At 41.3% G+C, this 15447-nt stretch overlaps 1 long non-coding RNA gene across 1 annotated transcript in view; it reads left to right on the top strand.

Annotated features, from left to right (window-relative positions):
- Positions 1-15447, top strand: part of LOC148214236 (uncharacterized) — a 75272-nt gene that overhangs the window by 36540 nt on the left and 23285 nt on the right. The window contains exon 2 of the long non-coding RNA XR_015798554.1: positions 13967-14033. This is a non-coding gene — a long non-coding RNA (uncharacterized LOC148214236). The remainder of the gene's footprint in view (positions 1-13966; positions 14034-15447) is intronic.

Here is a 15447-nt window from a genome sequence, read left to right as displayed (position 1 = left end):
GATAAATATTCAAGTTATAAGATTAATTGGGAAAAATCTATTAATATGGTTCCCTTTGGCATAGATTTCAACATATCTTACAAGAATAAACAAACATTTATGTGTAACTTAATACTTGACTATTAAAATAGATGTGATATATTTAGGTTATTTGTATTAATTTCACGCTAGTTTTTAGGGCTTTTTTTGTATGTTTAGATAATATGATTTAACAAGTAGCTAGATTACCTGTTGAACTGGAATGTATTACCATTTTTAAAACTTGCTTTTGTTTATCGCTTGTTTTTAGTGTCTTTTGTTATAAGTGGTTTTCTGTATAATTTTTAAAAATGGCAATAAATATTACATTTTAAAAAGATGACTGTGATTTGAAAAGTATCTTAACTCTAAGTAGTTCTGTTTTTTTATATGCCAATATTAATAACAATCTTTTCCATCTTTCTATTATGTGTTGTTGACTAGTTCAGATTATGCTACCTACTTGGCGTGAGGGGTGTCATTAATATTTTTTAGGCATGAAATAAGTTCAGTCACATTAGGGATTACGCAGCCTTTAAGAATGAAGAAATTGTGCATGCCCACTGGAGATACAGTACATAGCTTAAAACCAGGGCTGGATTAGGACATGCTAAGCAATAAACTGCATGATGCTTGAGCCCCCATAGCGTTAAAAAAATATTACAGGATAATAAAAATAGAAATAACAAAGGATTTATTTATTTATTTATTTATTTATTTATTTATTTAGTCATATAACTTTGACAAAGATGTAATAAAAACTAATAATCACACAAAAAGTATTATCTTGCAAGAATCCTATTTGCATTAGAAATATCTTTAACTGAGAATATATAATGATACTTTAATAATTTTCAGAGATGCTAAATGACACAAGAGCACTACAAAATTGCGGGGAAGAAAAACATCACAACCTACACTAAGACTATTTCGCATTTCACATAAAACTGAAAATACTGTATTTCATGATTTTTGGAAAGCTAAGCCAGTGATGTTATCAATGAGAGGTTACAAAGTTTATCACTTCTTTTGCTTTGTACAGAAAGCCTTTCATGTATCATTGACGTCCACAGTTCAATCTCAATCTGTTTCAGCTGGGAAGATGACCCTTTTACTGAACCATTTGTTACCATTGGACTCAGAAAGAACCACTATATTTGGGAGAGTCAACTGAATTTGATGAAGTATTGTCTGCACAAGTCTGAGTGAGAGCAAGGCAGGCCAAGAATATGGTATTTCTTCTGCAACAAAGATACCATGAGTGGTGGAGAAGGTGGAAAGGAGCCAAGGGGGCCCATATCTTCATCTTCCCCCAGACTCACTTTAACTTGCTATGCCCCTGAATTACAAGGAAGTTCAATCCTGAAGTTCCCAAAATACATGTACAGTAACTGTTGTTTTATGCATAATATTGCCGCAATTTGGGCATATTTACATTTACCATTTAAGATGCTCCTGTCCTGAGCTCATGCTAGCTTGACTCGTCAGTTTTTAAAAATCCTGTCCAGAATGATGCACTTTGGCAACAGGTTACAAGCTATTCAGTCTGGATAGCTGGATATCATTTTCCTTCCCGTTGGTGGGTGTTTTTTTGGACATATATATTTTGTATGTGGACACATATATAAAGATGCACACGCGCACACACAGAGTTAAACTGAATCTATATATACAGAATTAAAGCATTAAAATGAACATGTGGGGCAGAGCAGCTGGTGGGGCCCTGGGCCTGTGAGGAGACGCTTGTGGTCATGGTGGGGGTGGGTGTTTGTATCGTTTGTATTGTTGGTGGTTGGTATGGGTAGGGAATTTATTGGGGGGTGGGAGGTATAGATGGAGGGGCCTGGGACAGAGGAACCCAGGGGGATGGGGGACTGGGGGGAGATATGAAGGTAGAGGGTGTTATAGGTACGGTGATGGGCAGAGGGAGATACGGTGGGAAGCTGGAGGGTGGTCTGGGAATGTGGGCCCCAAGCATTCACTGTCAGGATCAGATAGACAGATTCTTGGTGGCCCTGGGCTCTGGCTGCTGCTTTTGAATGCCAGGTTGGTGTGTAATAAATCTGCCCTCATCTACAGTCTAAGGAATGCATAACTGAGACCTGGATGGGCCCAGGGGGATGGTCCCCTCTTGGAAATATGCCCATCTGGGTTTCAAGTTTGGCAACAGTGGTGACTTGAAGAAGGAGGATTGTGGCTATTGTATTCTGTGAGTCACTGAGTGCTCTTAGAGGCTCTGCCCCACAGATAAGTGGATGTGAGAATCTCTAGCTTAAGTTAGGCCTTCAAGAACAGTTGGGATTATTGTTGGTGTAGTGCCCTCCCTGCTGCCCAGCATCAACTCTGCTTGAGCTGCTGGATTCCATTGCTGGGTTGGTAGTGGAGTCCCCAAGGCTCATAGTCCTTGGGTAATTTAACCTGCCACTTGGTGATCTTGAGTCCAGGGTGGCTCAGGAGTTCATGGAGTCCATGGCAACCATGGACCTGTCCCAAATAATAGAAGGCCCAACACATTCTGGAGGTCACACACTAGATCTGGTTTTTGTCTCAGGGCAGTTGCAGTGTGATCTGGCATTGGAGGACATTATCATCACTCTGTTGCCATGGACAAATCATTCTTCAGTTGCTCTCTGACTTGCTGGGATCACCCGCCTCCACAGGGAGAGAGAACCTATTTGGCTGACCCACCCCAGGCTACTGATTGACCTGTTGAGTTCTAGAGGGAGCTTGGGCTTTTTCCCAAGGACCTGTCAGGCACTTTGGCCGAGGCCCTGGACCAGATTGATTCTGTGCAGCCTCTCTCTCTCTCTCTCTCGGGGTGCTCCTTGGTTTTCCAAAGAGCTTCGAGAGATGAAACACCAGAAGCGATGCCTAGAATACTGTTGGAGAAGGACAAAGAGCAACTCTGACTGAACACAAGTAAGAGCCCATATTCAGGCCTACATCATGGTGATAAGGGTGGCCAAATGTCATTATTTCTCCATCCTTATTGCTTCTGCCAATAGCTGCCCAGCGGCCCTGTTTGGGGTGATCCGCTCCGTACTGACAGAGGGCTTGGGCCACAGGATCATCTTTAGGGCTGTGGTGAAGAATATTAATGCTATCTGGCAGACAAACTCACTCAAATTTGCTCAGAATCGGAGTTCCGACTGGGAAAGTCCTGATAAATTGCCCAGGGAACAGTCTTGGGAGCTTGATTCTATCAAATGTGGACAAGATCAATAAGTGGACAAGATCCTTTTGTCTGTTAGTCCAGCCACATGTTTGTTAGATTCTGGCCCCTCCTGGGTTATTAAAGCAGCCTGGGTGTTCACAACAGGATGGATTCATATGGTGGTTTCAGCCTCTTTGAGAGATGGGGTGGTCCCACCAGCCTTCAAGGAGGCAGTGGTGCACCCCCTCCTCAAGAGGTCATTTTTGGACTCTTATCTGTTGAAGAATTATCAGCCCTTTTCCAATCTTCCCTTTCTGGCAAAGACTGTGGAAAAGGTGGCTGGATGACAGCTATAGATGATCTTGGAGGAAATGAATTATCTGGACCCATTTCAGTCTGGCTTCAGGCCAGGGTACAGTACAGATACAGTGTTGATAACACTTGTGATGACCTTTGGTGGAGCCCGGATGTGAGTGATGCATCCATCCTAGTGCTCCTTGATCTCTAAGTGACTTTTGACACTATCATACACACTATCCTTCTGGACTGGCTGTGGGGATTATGAGTGGGACACACTATGCTCCAGTGGTTCACCTCCTTCCTCAGCAGTCAGCTCGTCCGTGTTGATAAGGGGTGAGAGATGCAGCCCTTATGTGTTGGGTGCCTCAGAGCTCAATGGTCTCCCCTCTCCTGTTCAACACCCTCTGGGTGAGGTCATCTGCCAGTTCAGGGTGCAAACCCAGCTTTATATCTCTACCCTGAGCAGTACTGGTGAAGCTGTCAATGTATTGACTCAGTGTCTGGAGGATGTTCAGGTATGGATGGGGCAGAAAAGACTTCAGCTCAGTCCTAACAACACTGACTGTGCCTGTTTGGATCCTCTGGGTCAGGGATGTCACCATCTTTGGTCTTGGATGGGGCTGCACTTCCCCAGTCAAGACTGGTGTGCAGTTGGGGGAACTTCTGGACTTGCAGCTACTGCTTGAAGAGCAGGTGGGAGCTGAGGCCAGAAGGGCCTTTGCACTGGTTCATCTTGTGCGCCAGTTGCACCCTTTTCTTGATTGGGAGGCCCTTCAGACAGTCACTCGTGCCCTGGACGCCTCACAGTTGGATTATTGCAATGTGCTCTATATGGGGCTGCTCTTGAAGACCACCCAGAAACTAGAGCTGGTTCAAAATGCAGCAGTGCCATCACTAACGGGCACCTCCCAGTGTGCCCATGGGTCACCACTGCTATGCAAGCTGCATTGGCTGCCAGTTGGCTTCTGAGTGCAATTCAAGGTGCTGGTTGTTACCTATAAAGCCCTGTATGGCATAGGGCCTGGATATCTGAGAGACTGCTTGTCTCCAACTGTTTATGCCTGCCCAGTACGATCCAGCAGAGTGGGTGTGCTCCAGATCCCCTCCATTAAACATTGCCATCTTGTGGGACTTAGGCAGTGAGCCTTCTCTGTTGCGGCTCCCACCCTCTGGACAGCATCACCCCAGAGATAAGGACAGCTTCTGTCTCCTAGGATTATGGAAAGCTTTGAAACCCTGGCTTTGGTCCCAAGTCTGGGGTTGAGGTTCATTATTTGTTCAATGTTTTTGTTTCATTGATTTTGTTGTCTATTAGATTATTTTAGTCTGGGCTGTCTGTTTGATTTAATGTTTTTAGCTGTTTTTATGTTTTATCTAGTTTTGTATGCTGCCCAGAGTCCACTGGAGTTGGGCGGCCAACAAATTGAAATTAATAAATACATAAATAATATATGCAGGCACAACAGGCAACTTAAAATATGATTTCTTACTCCACTGTTTCTTTCTAATGTCTTTCAGAGCTGCCATTACTACGGGTACTCTAATAACACAATGGCGATAACACTTTCCTTGTAAACAGAACTTTGCTGATTTGAAACTCAGCAGAAACAGAGGTTACAGTAGCAGCAGGGGAAAACAGGAAGTGCAGGAGAAACAAAATAGAAATCTTTAAAAATCTGTCAGGTTTCTAATCAGCAACTTTTTGTTCACAAGGCAAGTGTTATCATTACTGTACTTTTACAGAACTCTTGGTAAAAAGGCAAAATTGAGGTGCTAGTGAACAGAGTAAGCACTGACTCCATTGAAGGAGGATTCCTGCTCTGCACGGTAGCCAATGAGCTGCTGGGAGTTGCCTGCAACAAACTGAAGCCGGCTTTCCCAAATGGACAGAAGCACTTAAGGTTTGATAACATGGAAGAAAAACACAGCTTGAGGTTGCTTTGTCAGTTAATAGAGGAAAATGATGTCCATTTCTGCCTTTCGGAAGCAGCAGCCTGCGTGTACTGGAGATGGGGCAACTGGGCGGCATGAATAAGTGTGGAGTGCTTGCTGCTCTCTGAGCCTTGCACCGAGACTCACACTGTCAGTGTTACCTATTTGGATAATGAAACATCTGAAAGCAAACAACCAAGTTCAGAAAACACCAAGAACTCCACGGTTCAACCCTGAGCCATAGATATTTTCTTCTATTGGATGAATAAGTGTTTCCAGTTGTTTTAATCAACTGACTGAGCTTCTTACAGCCTTCTTTATCTTGGCTCTTGTACCACCTGTTTCCGCATACCAGATGTTTCCCCAATATAACCTTATCTCTTAAAATAATACTACTTAAAAGTTATCACAGAATAAAGCACACCCTCTCAGTGATCCGCCTGATCCCCACCTCCTGCCACCTCTTTTCTTCATTTTTCTTCAGTTAATTAGTAAAGCTTAACATTCAGTCATTTTTTATCTTCAGAAATGATTTCAGAGCAGGAAGATCTATTAGAGATCAGTTGCCTGACTTGCAGCACTTGGCTAGAAATACCGTATTTTTCCATCAATAAGACGCCCCCATGTACAAGACGCCCCCCACTTTTCCAACCCAAAATTAAGAAATCAATATTTTAAAGATAGTGCAGAACACATTTTTATTTAGTAATTAGTTAACATGATACACTCGGTGGGAGGAGGTCCAAACGGTCTCTCTGCAGCTCTATTTCCAGGCTCTTTTGCATAACTGATTACATTCAATCGCCAGTGAAACTGCTGATAGCTTGTCTCTGCAAAGAGACTTCCTCTAATTGGTTTGTTCAGCATCAGCTGACGTCAGTTACATAAGGCTCGTGATTGGAGGAAGTCTGTTTGGGAGACAAGCTATTTCACTCGTGATTGGAGGCTAGCAATAGGAGGAAGCTGTCTGCAGAGACAAAGTCTGGGCAGTTTTGCAACTGCACGGTTCTCTTCTCGGCTGACTTCCTTAAATAAGACGCCCTTCAATTTTTAGGGTAAGGATTTTAGAAAAAAGTATCGTCTTATAGTCAGAAAAATATGGTACATATACAGCATAAATTCTCAACTATTTGCTGCATTTGTGGATTTCAGGGTAGCACAGAACTAAATTTAGTGAGCCTGCAAGAATGGCAACACATACAAGAAGCCTAAGGGAAATTAAGCAAGTGGAAGAACACAGGCATGCTTGATCAATCAGTAATAATACTAGCCAATTAGTCTCAACAATTAGTCATTAACCATCAAAATGGTCATGGCCTTTTCTAACAGTATCAAGTTCCACAAGTGGCATGTTACATGTTTTAAACATCTGAGTTGTTTTTCAAGTATTTAGAAAGAGTGTTTTGATTATGCTCTTGTTAATCACACCTCCTCCGTGGCTCAAGAAAGTGCTGCAGCAATTTTATGATTTCATCAAATGCAGGGAAGGAATTTAATTCCAGCTACCATCAAGTTATTTGTTGCAAGATTAGTTACACAGTTATTATACTGGAGACAATTAGACTCTTATTCCAGCTTTTAAAAATTTCTTGTTTATCCCCCAAATGTGTCTCTGACATGGCTTTGAGTCTAGAGGGTGGGCTACTCAGAACTGAAGCCAGAGTTTGGCTAGTCAGTTTATTTGCTTGGGTAAGGTTTAACTTGGCTCCAACTGGGCTGCTTTCATTAATATCACTTGACACTTATAGGTCAAAGTGGTGGAAGAACATTATAAGTAATCTGCTGTCCTGCAGTCTCTCACCCAAGCATCTATTATTCTTAGGATTACAAAAGTCAAAAGATGTTATCAACAGCAGATCTGGTACAGAGTCTTACAATTTCAAAGATTTATCTACCTCTCAGAGAATCCCAAAGATGTTTTCCAGCAAATCAGCTATGTTCACTTACTTAAGTATCAGTGGACATTTTCAAGAGCCTGCCTTACTGAGTCATTTGTACAAGTTCTTTTATGTTGTGAATTTTATTTCACTATTCAGCTAAGGTTAATCCAATCTTTATTAAAAGTATTTTATATCCCAAATTTTATACCCAATATTTATCAGCTGACAGAGACTAAAGTTACATATGTAAACCACTTATAGCATGGGAGACAACCTGAGTCTGAGAGCTAAATCCCCTTGAGATTTGCCAAGTTGGCTGCCACACCTTCCACCAACATAGTGAGCTCTAAGGGTGACTACTTTTCCTCCTGGGCCATCTAATAAGAAAAATGATATTCCATCTCTAACTATGAACTTTTTAGAGATTTAACTTATACCGTTAGATAGCACATGAACAGTATACACACTCTTACAGCAGCAACTTTATACTAAGCTATTGCATGAACAATCCAGTCACCAAACAACTCTTCTTCCCCACCCTTCCAAAATATAGTTACTCTAGTTGCCTCTGCCCAAGTCCCCTCTTGCTGCAGGCCTTCAATCTGCTTCTCTCCTCAACTCCTAGCATCTTCCTCTTCTTGGGTCAGATCTCTAAACTGTTTCTCAGCTTCTCCTTACTAGTAAAGTTCCAAGTCTTCACACCACATTGACTCAGCTGCCAATCTTGCTCTGGTATTCCTTGCACAAAACTTCATGTCTTTCCTCCTTCACTTCTTGCCCACATTTACTTTGCCAGCAGAGGGGGAGAGGCCGTTGCTAGTTCCAGATGCTTTTCTTTTCCTTTCTCTTTTATCTTGTCTTCCCCATTTCTCCCTTTCTTTGTCACACCCAAAGTTACAGTCATACAGTATATATGTTTCTGAGCTGCTGCTGCTTCTCTCTCTCTCTCTCTGCCTGTCCCAAACTCATTTCCTTTCCTCTGTTCTATCTCATCCCTCATTGCCTGACTTTAGGGCTGGGTCTACTTGATTAATAACTAACATTAGCACATCTTAAAGCAAAATTTCCTAGTTCTTCCCAAAATTTGTAACTCTGTTTACCTACCTACTCTTGTGAAAAGATCCTGTTTCCTGCGTCCTGCAATGTAGCTATTTAGCTTACAGCTTTACTGCAAACCATAATGCATACTGGATTATGTATGTTTTGTTACAAAATGTTGTGGGTTTTTTGATGTCAGGAATTGTTGCGTTCTAATAATCCCTAAAAGGTTGACTTGAATGTGAATTGTGAGTTTTAGAATTAAGATTTTAGAAATATAGATATATTGATTATTTTGTTATTATTTTCACTTCTTCATGCTTTCTGTTGACTGTATTTTTATTTATCTGATCTAAGCTGTAATAAAGCTATTATCTAACTCCACTTCTATCTATCTATCTATCTATCTATCTATCTATCTATCTATCTATCTATCTATCTATCTTCATCATCATCATCATCATCATCATCATCATCATCATCATCATCTCAGAGGCCCATTATGTAAGGCTGTAGCTTCCTTAGCTCATGTCCACATTTCACACTACTTAAAATACTTGAAGCTCTGCGATGCTTCCATCCTTCCATTTGCAAAGTATGCTCAAGGCACTATGCATTTTGCCTCATCTGTGCATTTGTTATTGTCATCTGAGATCACTTAATGCATAGTTTATCTAATTATTGGCCCCCAAATTTCCTGTATTCCATAAAAAGGCTGGCAGCATTTCCCCCTTCATCAATAAAAAAAGAGAATAAAGCACTTTCTTGTGTTCCGTTCCAACACTTCTAAGATACGCAGGTATTTTGTAGTTTGGTATTTTCTCCATTCCAGCAATAATTTAATTTAATATTAATTCAATTCATTCAATTTAGACACCACCTGACTCCAAATGACTCTGGACAGTTCACAATATAACAAACAATAACATACAATATGAATAATAATAATAATAATAAAAACAAAATAATTAACAACCAAAAGAACAAATGAAATAAAGAACATGAATGAAGGTGGCAGCCCAGCCAACAAAATATCCCATAAGGGGCTCCATCCAACCTAGACCAGGGCCTGGAGAACAGCCAGGTCTTCAAGGCTTTACAAAATGCCTTCAGAGTGGAAGCCATACTGATTCCAGGGGGGACCTCATTCCAGAAGGCAGGCCCTGTTACAGAGAAAGTGTACTGTTACACACGCTGCTCCCAGGTTCGGGTTATGGTCACTCACTCACACACCCACAGCCTGTTGAGGCACGCAGATCTTGTCAGCCCCCCTTGCTTTCTACCTGAGTTTTCCAGACAGGTGTGGCTGGAGCAGACAGACACACAGCCCTGGTCAACAGTCGGGAAATAATTAGGGATACACACAAATCACTTCCAACTGAACACTGAGGCACAAGAGGTTCTTTGTAATACACAGAGACCCAGTGAATTTAAAGTAACAGCAAAACTTTATTGGTTGCAAGGTACATTTGCCCTTTCTCATACACACACACACACACGCTCATCCACACTTACCCACGTCCTTCCCAACTAGGCTGCCAGGCACTAGCTAGAGGGACGGAAGCCGCCAAGTCTGGATCCAAAGGTGACTCAGATGACTCAGCTCAGACAACTCAGACAACTCAGAGTGGGCGGGCTTTGGGACTCCTTTTATCCCCAAAAGTCCTTGCTTTGTTGATTCACAAGTCTGGCAGTTGTTGATGGGATTGGAGTTTCCATGTGCTCAGGCCCAACTTTTTTTCTCTGGTTCAGGTCCTTTGTTTTTTTCCTTAACGACTTGCTTCCTTCTTATCTACCTCCCCGAAGGGATCTCATAGATAAGTTTCCTGGCTTTTGTCCTTTCTGCTTACGTGCCTGCTTCATCTTTAGGTTATGGCAGCTTCAGCCTAGCCTCACAGTACTTCCTGGGTTCTGAAAGATGGTATCAGCCAGGTAGCTGCCCTGGGAGATGGCAGTCCCTCAAATAACCAAGTCCTCTTGAAGAGTATTTAGAAGCTTCAGCTGGTGCAGAATGTGGCAGCGCAGGCAGTTAATGGTGTCTTTTTTGGACGCATGTGACGCCACTGCTCTGTGAGCTGCCTTGGCTTCCAGTGTGCTTCCAGGTACAATTCAAGGTGCTGGTAGTCACCTTGAAAGCCCTTCATGGCTTGGGACTGGGTTACTTACAGTACTGTCTACATGCAAAACACACAGAGACACAAATACAGTGGAACCTCGGTTTACGAACTTAATTCGTTCCGTGACTCTGGTCGCACCCCGAATTGGTCACAACCCGAAGCAAATTTCCCCATAAGGTTCAATGTAATTACTGTTAATCCGTTCTGGCATGGAGGACAGGGAGGCGGCTATTGCTTGGAGGGAGAGTCCCCCTCCCTACAACCACGTGTCAGGAGCGGAAAATGGCCACGGACCACGTGTCAGGGGCGGAAAAATGGCTGTGGACCACATGTCAGGGGTGGAAAAATGGCCACGGACCATGTGTCAGGGGCGGAAAATGGCCACGGACCACGTGTCAGGGGCGGAAAAATGGCCGCGGACCATGTCACGGGAGGGAAAATGGCTGCGGATCCGGAGGCAGAGTTCACAAACCGAGGTAAATTTTTGCGGCCGGAGCTGGTCGTAACCCGAAAAGTTCATTAACAGAGCCGTTCGTAACCCGAGGGACCACTGTATATACATTCAGAAACATACACAAACATTTATACACACATATAATACATAAACTTCATTTTACAGATTTTAAAAAGTCAGCTCTGTCAACTCATGCCATGGCACTGCACCTTGAAACAGAAGACCATTAGGAAGAAATGTGTGACATTATTTTTCCCCTGATTTTTCATTTTATTGTTACATGTCTAACAGAATCAATGGGCATTAGCCAGCCCACACTGGCAAGGCCTTTTTAAAAAAAATTCTTGCGTGATTCTCTCTGATTTTCTTGTTCTAAATACCTAATATGGTGTTAATAAAGTGCAAGTGCATGTATACAATGGATGAAATCTGTTCTTTTTGTACAATTGTAGGATAATTTTGGTAGGTTTGTACAGAATATTTTGTGCCTGGGGGAAGAAATCTGCACTGCCAGTTTTTATCACAAGTTAGGTGATAGTATAAGACTAGTTAAGGAGAACAGTTCACAAATAACCCATGGACTGAATTAAGTTTTCATTAAATATTCAGGACCTGCTGACAAGTAATAAATATGGCTACAGAAACTGGCTTCGTTCAATTTATTAGCAAATAATTTTATCACTACTCATCTCTGCATAGATTGGCTTCACTTTTTCCTTGGGGAAAGATAGTGTAATTCCATCTTTTCTACGAAGTGGGTGCTTATGCAAGACTATCATACTTCATGGGAAAATTAGGAGCAGGAAACTCCTTGGACTGTACTAGTTCAGCCTAGTAGAAATGATGCTGCTTAGAATGGAAGACCAGAACGCAACCACTATGGTTTGTAAATCATAGCTCAGTATGTAACCCATTCAATTGTGCTTATGTAACAAACCATAGCTTATCAGGCTATCTGACTCCAAGTGTTGAGTCAATTATGGTTTGAGTTGTGAGTTCCTATCTATGAGACTCCTATTGAAAATCCTTTCTTCTTTGTTACTCAGATGTACTGCCAATAGAAAAAGGACACAAATAGCTGTAGCCACTTACAATGCAACCTTAGTGCTGACAGTATATTGGCAAGCAATACCTCTACCAGTCCTATCTAAGTCATTAAATATCTTAGCAGGTTGTGTAAATCAAGCTTCTAGATTTAACAGCATCAGGCAGTTAAATGGTACAAGCTTTATTGATGGTTTTCTCTATTACTCTATTATAAGGGATTTTTGTGGAGGGGTAAAAAATGGAGAGTTGAAAGAAGAAATCACAATTGTAACTGCTCTGAAATATTTAGGCCTCACTGAGATTTTTGAAAGATTTAATAATGCCCAATCTATAACCTATAATCTAAACTTTAGATCTCAGCCAGCTATTCTTCTGTACTCCCTGAGGTATAATGCTCTATACAAAATGTTGTAATCTCTTGCTTAGCAGTGAAAAAACTGCTTAGTGATCCATTAACCACCAGAAACAAGTAATCAGATCCAACATTTTATGAGCTTTCTGCAGAAAGTTCTCTTCTCTTTCAACTGTACCCAAAATGTGATGAAAACTTGCTATAGTGTATTCCTGTCATATGACATTAAATATGCAGCAATTCCAAATGCAAAATCCAGCCACTTTCAGAGGAAGACAGTCAGAATTTAAACAATGCCAGATATACAGATTAGATTTGCACAACATGCTGGACTAGGCTAAAATAAAGTTGGATAGTTTGTGGTTCAGTATGCTGTAGAAATACAGACATTGTCTTAATGTATTGGTTATCTCAGGCCAACATGTCAGGCCAAAATATGATTATTTTGAAGGGGTATAGCTTGTTGTTCTGTTAACTTAGGTTTAGAGTTAAACATGGTTGTATAAACTCAGACAGAACTGGAGCAGAAACTTATAGGTACAATCCACAAGAACCCTTTCCTGCATATGACCTTTCTTAAGCATTTCAGATATGTCATAGATATGTATTGTCGAAGGCTTTCACGGCCGGAATACGATGGCTGGTGTGGGTCTTCTGGGCTGTGTGGCCGTGTTCTGGAAGTTTTGTTTCCTAATGTTTCGCCAGCATCTGTGACCGGCATCTTCAGAGAGCAGGAGCACAGACAGGAGCAGTTCTCTCTGTGCCCAGGATGATGTGACCCTTTTGTGGGTATTTATAGAGATCTGAAGGGGCGGGGATTGGGGTTGTGTGTGTGGGGGTTAGGGATGTATATAGAATATAGAATATTCTGACACCAAAACAAGCAGCCACTCGTTAGCCCAAACCCCACACCCCCCAATCCCCCCCCCCCAGATCTCTATAAATACCCACAAAAGGGTCACATCATCCTGGGCACAGAGAGAACTGCTCCTGTCTGTGCTCCTGCCCTCTGAAGATGCCGGTCACAGATGCTGACGAAACGTTAGGAAACCAAACTTCCAGAACACGGCCACACAGCCCGGAAGACCCATACCAGCCATGTCATAGATACTTCAGCTCTTCTTTCCTCTGCCCAAATTGCCAGAATATCTGCTGCAATAAACAAGAATCTTAGGATAAGAAAATTTCAGTTTGAGATCTAGGGGGAAATAACCCTCAGAAAAGAGGTATATAATCTGTAGCCCTGAATTTGCATGTACTCCCTCCAGCCTTGAGTGTGACTCCCTCAGAGTCTCTTCAAAGGTTGGCATTAAATTGAAGTATAAATTAAATAAATATAGTATATATCTTGGCACATCTAAATGTTGACCCTGGCATACTAATCTTTTTAGTTCCCAGCCTGCCCCTCAAAGGCATATTACAACTCTCACTGAAAAAGGCTTTCCTATCTCTGACTTAGAAGGTTACTTTGCCACAGTCAAGGAGATGAACCCTTATTGATCTACACTTTTCTTTTACTACAGTTTAATCTCTTTTTCCATAAAATGTGTTCTAACTACCCTAGCCCCTAAACTCATTGAAGTACAAATAGAAAACTCAACAATCCAGCTATAATACAAAAGCTCTTCCTGTTTTTGCTAGTTACTGTTTTTCTTCTGTCTCCTTTAAAAACAGGACTTTGTGTACAGACTTTTGGCATCATCTTCTATAAATGAAATCCAATGTTTCCTCTGTCAATCAGGTGAGCCCCATCAAGATTATTATGAATGAAAGGAAATAGATATGAATTAAAATTTGTTCCATCAATCATCTGATCTATGCAAAGTCAGAAGTATCTATAAAACCTATCCCTATAATGGTATGACTGCTCACTGATGCATTTGAAGAAATAATATGATTTATAAATGAACTTTATTTCCCTTTGGTATAGCATAAATAGGAATCATGATGTATTTTCTAAGAGTCTTCTGTTAAAAACTTTATCCATTAATATGAAGAAAGGAAGACAGGATGCATTTCCAAGTGGGGTACTTAACTGTCATTGAGTGTTGAAAATGAAGCCAGAAACCCAGTATACTCAGATTTATGGATTGATGAATATCTAGCAATTCCACTTTGACTTGCTCTGCACTGTATGACATTACTAAATGGGAAAAAAAATTCACCTGGCAGTCAACAATCTTGACAGTCAAGCAACTGTGCATCTGTCAACTGTATATCATAGAGTGTAAAGCTAAGGAAAAATAACCATTTATAGACCAGTTCTGGTGCTTAGTTTTTCTGCTTGCCTTCCTCTTCTTTGTAACGCAAATATGTTTGTCAAAATGCTTATCTCCAAGAACTTGGACTATAATCAAGTCCACAGAAATTGATCCATGCTGTATTCATGTGTTTTGTGGGCTAGGTACCTATGTTTGTATATACAATATAAAACATATTATAATAAAGATGCATGCTGAAAATATTGTTACTTGCCTTGCCATTTAACTTTATAACAGTCATGTTATTGTTCTGTATTATAAGATATATATATTTTAAATGTATTTTTAGTCTCATGCTGTTTGTTTACTCCCTTTTAATTTATATGTTCATGAAGCATGGGGGAGAATTAGTAGGGGGCTTGTGAATTTCTTTTTGAGATTATGATTCAGAATGTCAGGAAATGGATAATAGCATTTCTGCAAAAAGTGACTAAAGAGGGTGTATCCTTTACCTTTAGAAAAGCCATGTGCTGTGCGTTTAACATCTTCCTTTTGCTGATTCTTCCTCTTTCTGGATTGATCATGTAACCATTTACTGTAGTTAGGTGACTATGCAAAGTGCATGATCATTCTTAGAAGAGGCAGAAGCTGCAAAACAGAGGAGAATCTTATTCCTTGAAAAAGAGACAGGAAAAAAAAAACAACAACCAAAAACAAGAGACAGGATTTGATTCAATTTATACAGTGGTACCTCGGGTTACGAATGCCTCTGTTAACAAACTTTTCGGGTTACGACCAGCTCTGGCCGCAAAAATTTACCTCGGTTTGCGAACTCTGCCTCGGGGTATGAACAGGATACAGGCCATTTTCCCTCCCGTGACACGGTCCGCGGCCATTTTTCCACCACTGACAGGTGGTCTGCGGCCATTTTTCCGCCCCTGACACGTGGTCTGC

The sequence above is a fragment of the Python bivittatus genome, unplaced genomic scaffold (genome assembly GCF_059951505.1).
Source record: "Python bivittatus isolate LINGU-HERP-01145 unplaced genomic scaffold, Pbiv_v1 ctg000700_np1212, whole genome shotgun sequence".
Taxonomy (NCBI): Eukaryota; Metazoa; Chordata; class Lepidosauria; order Squamata; family Pythonidae; genus Python; species Python bivittatus.
The sequence above is the reverse complement of the archived record's forward strand: the minus strand, read 5'-3'. Positions and strand labels throughout refer to the sequence as shown.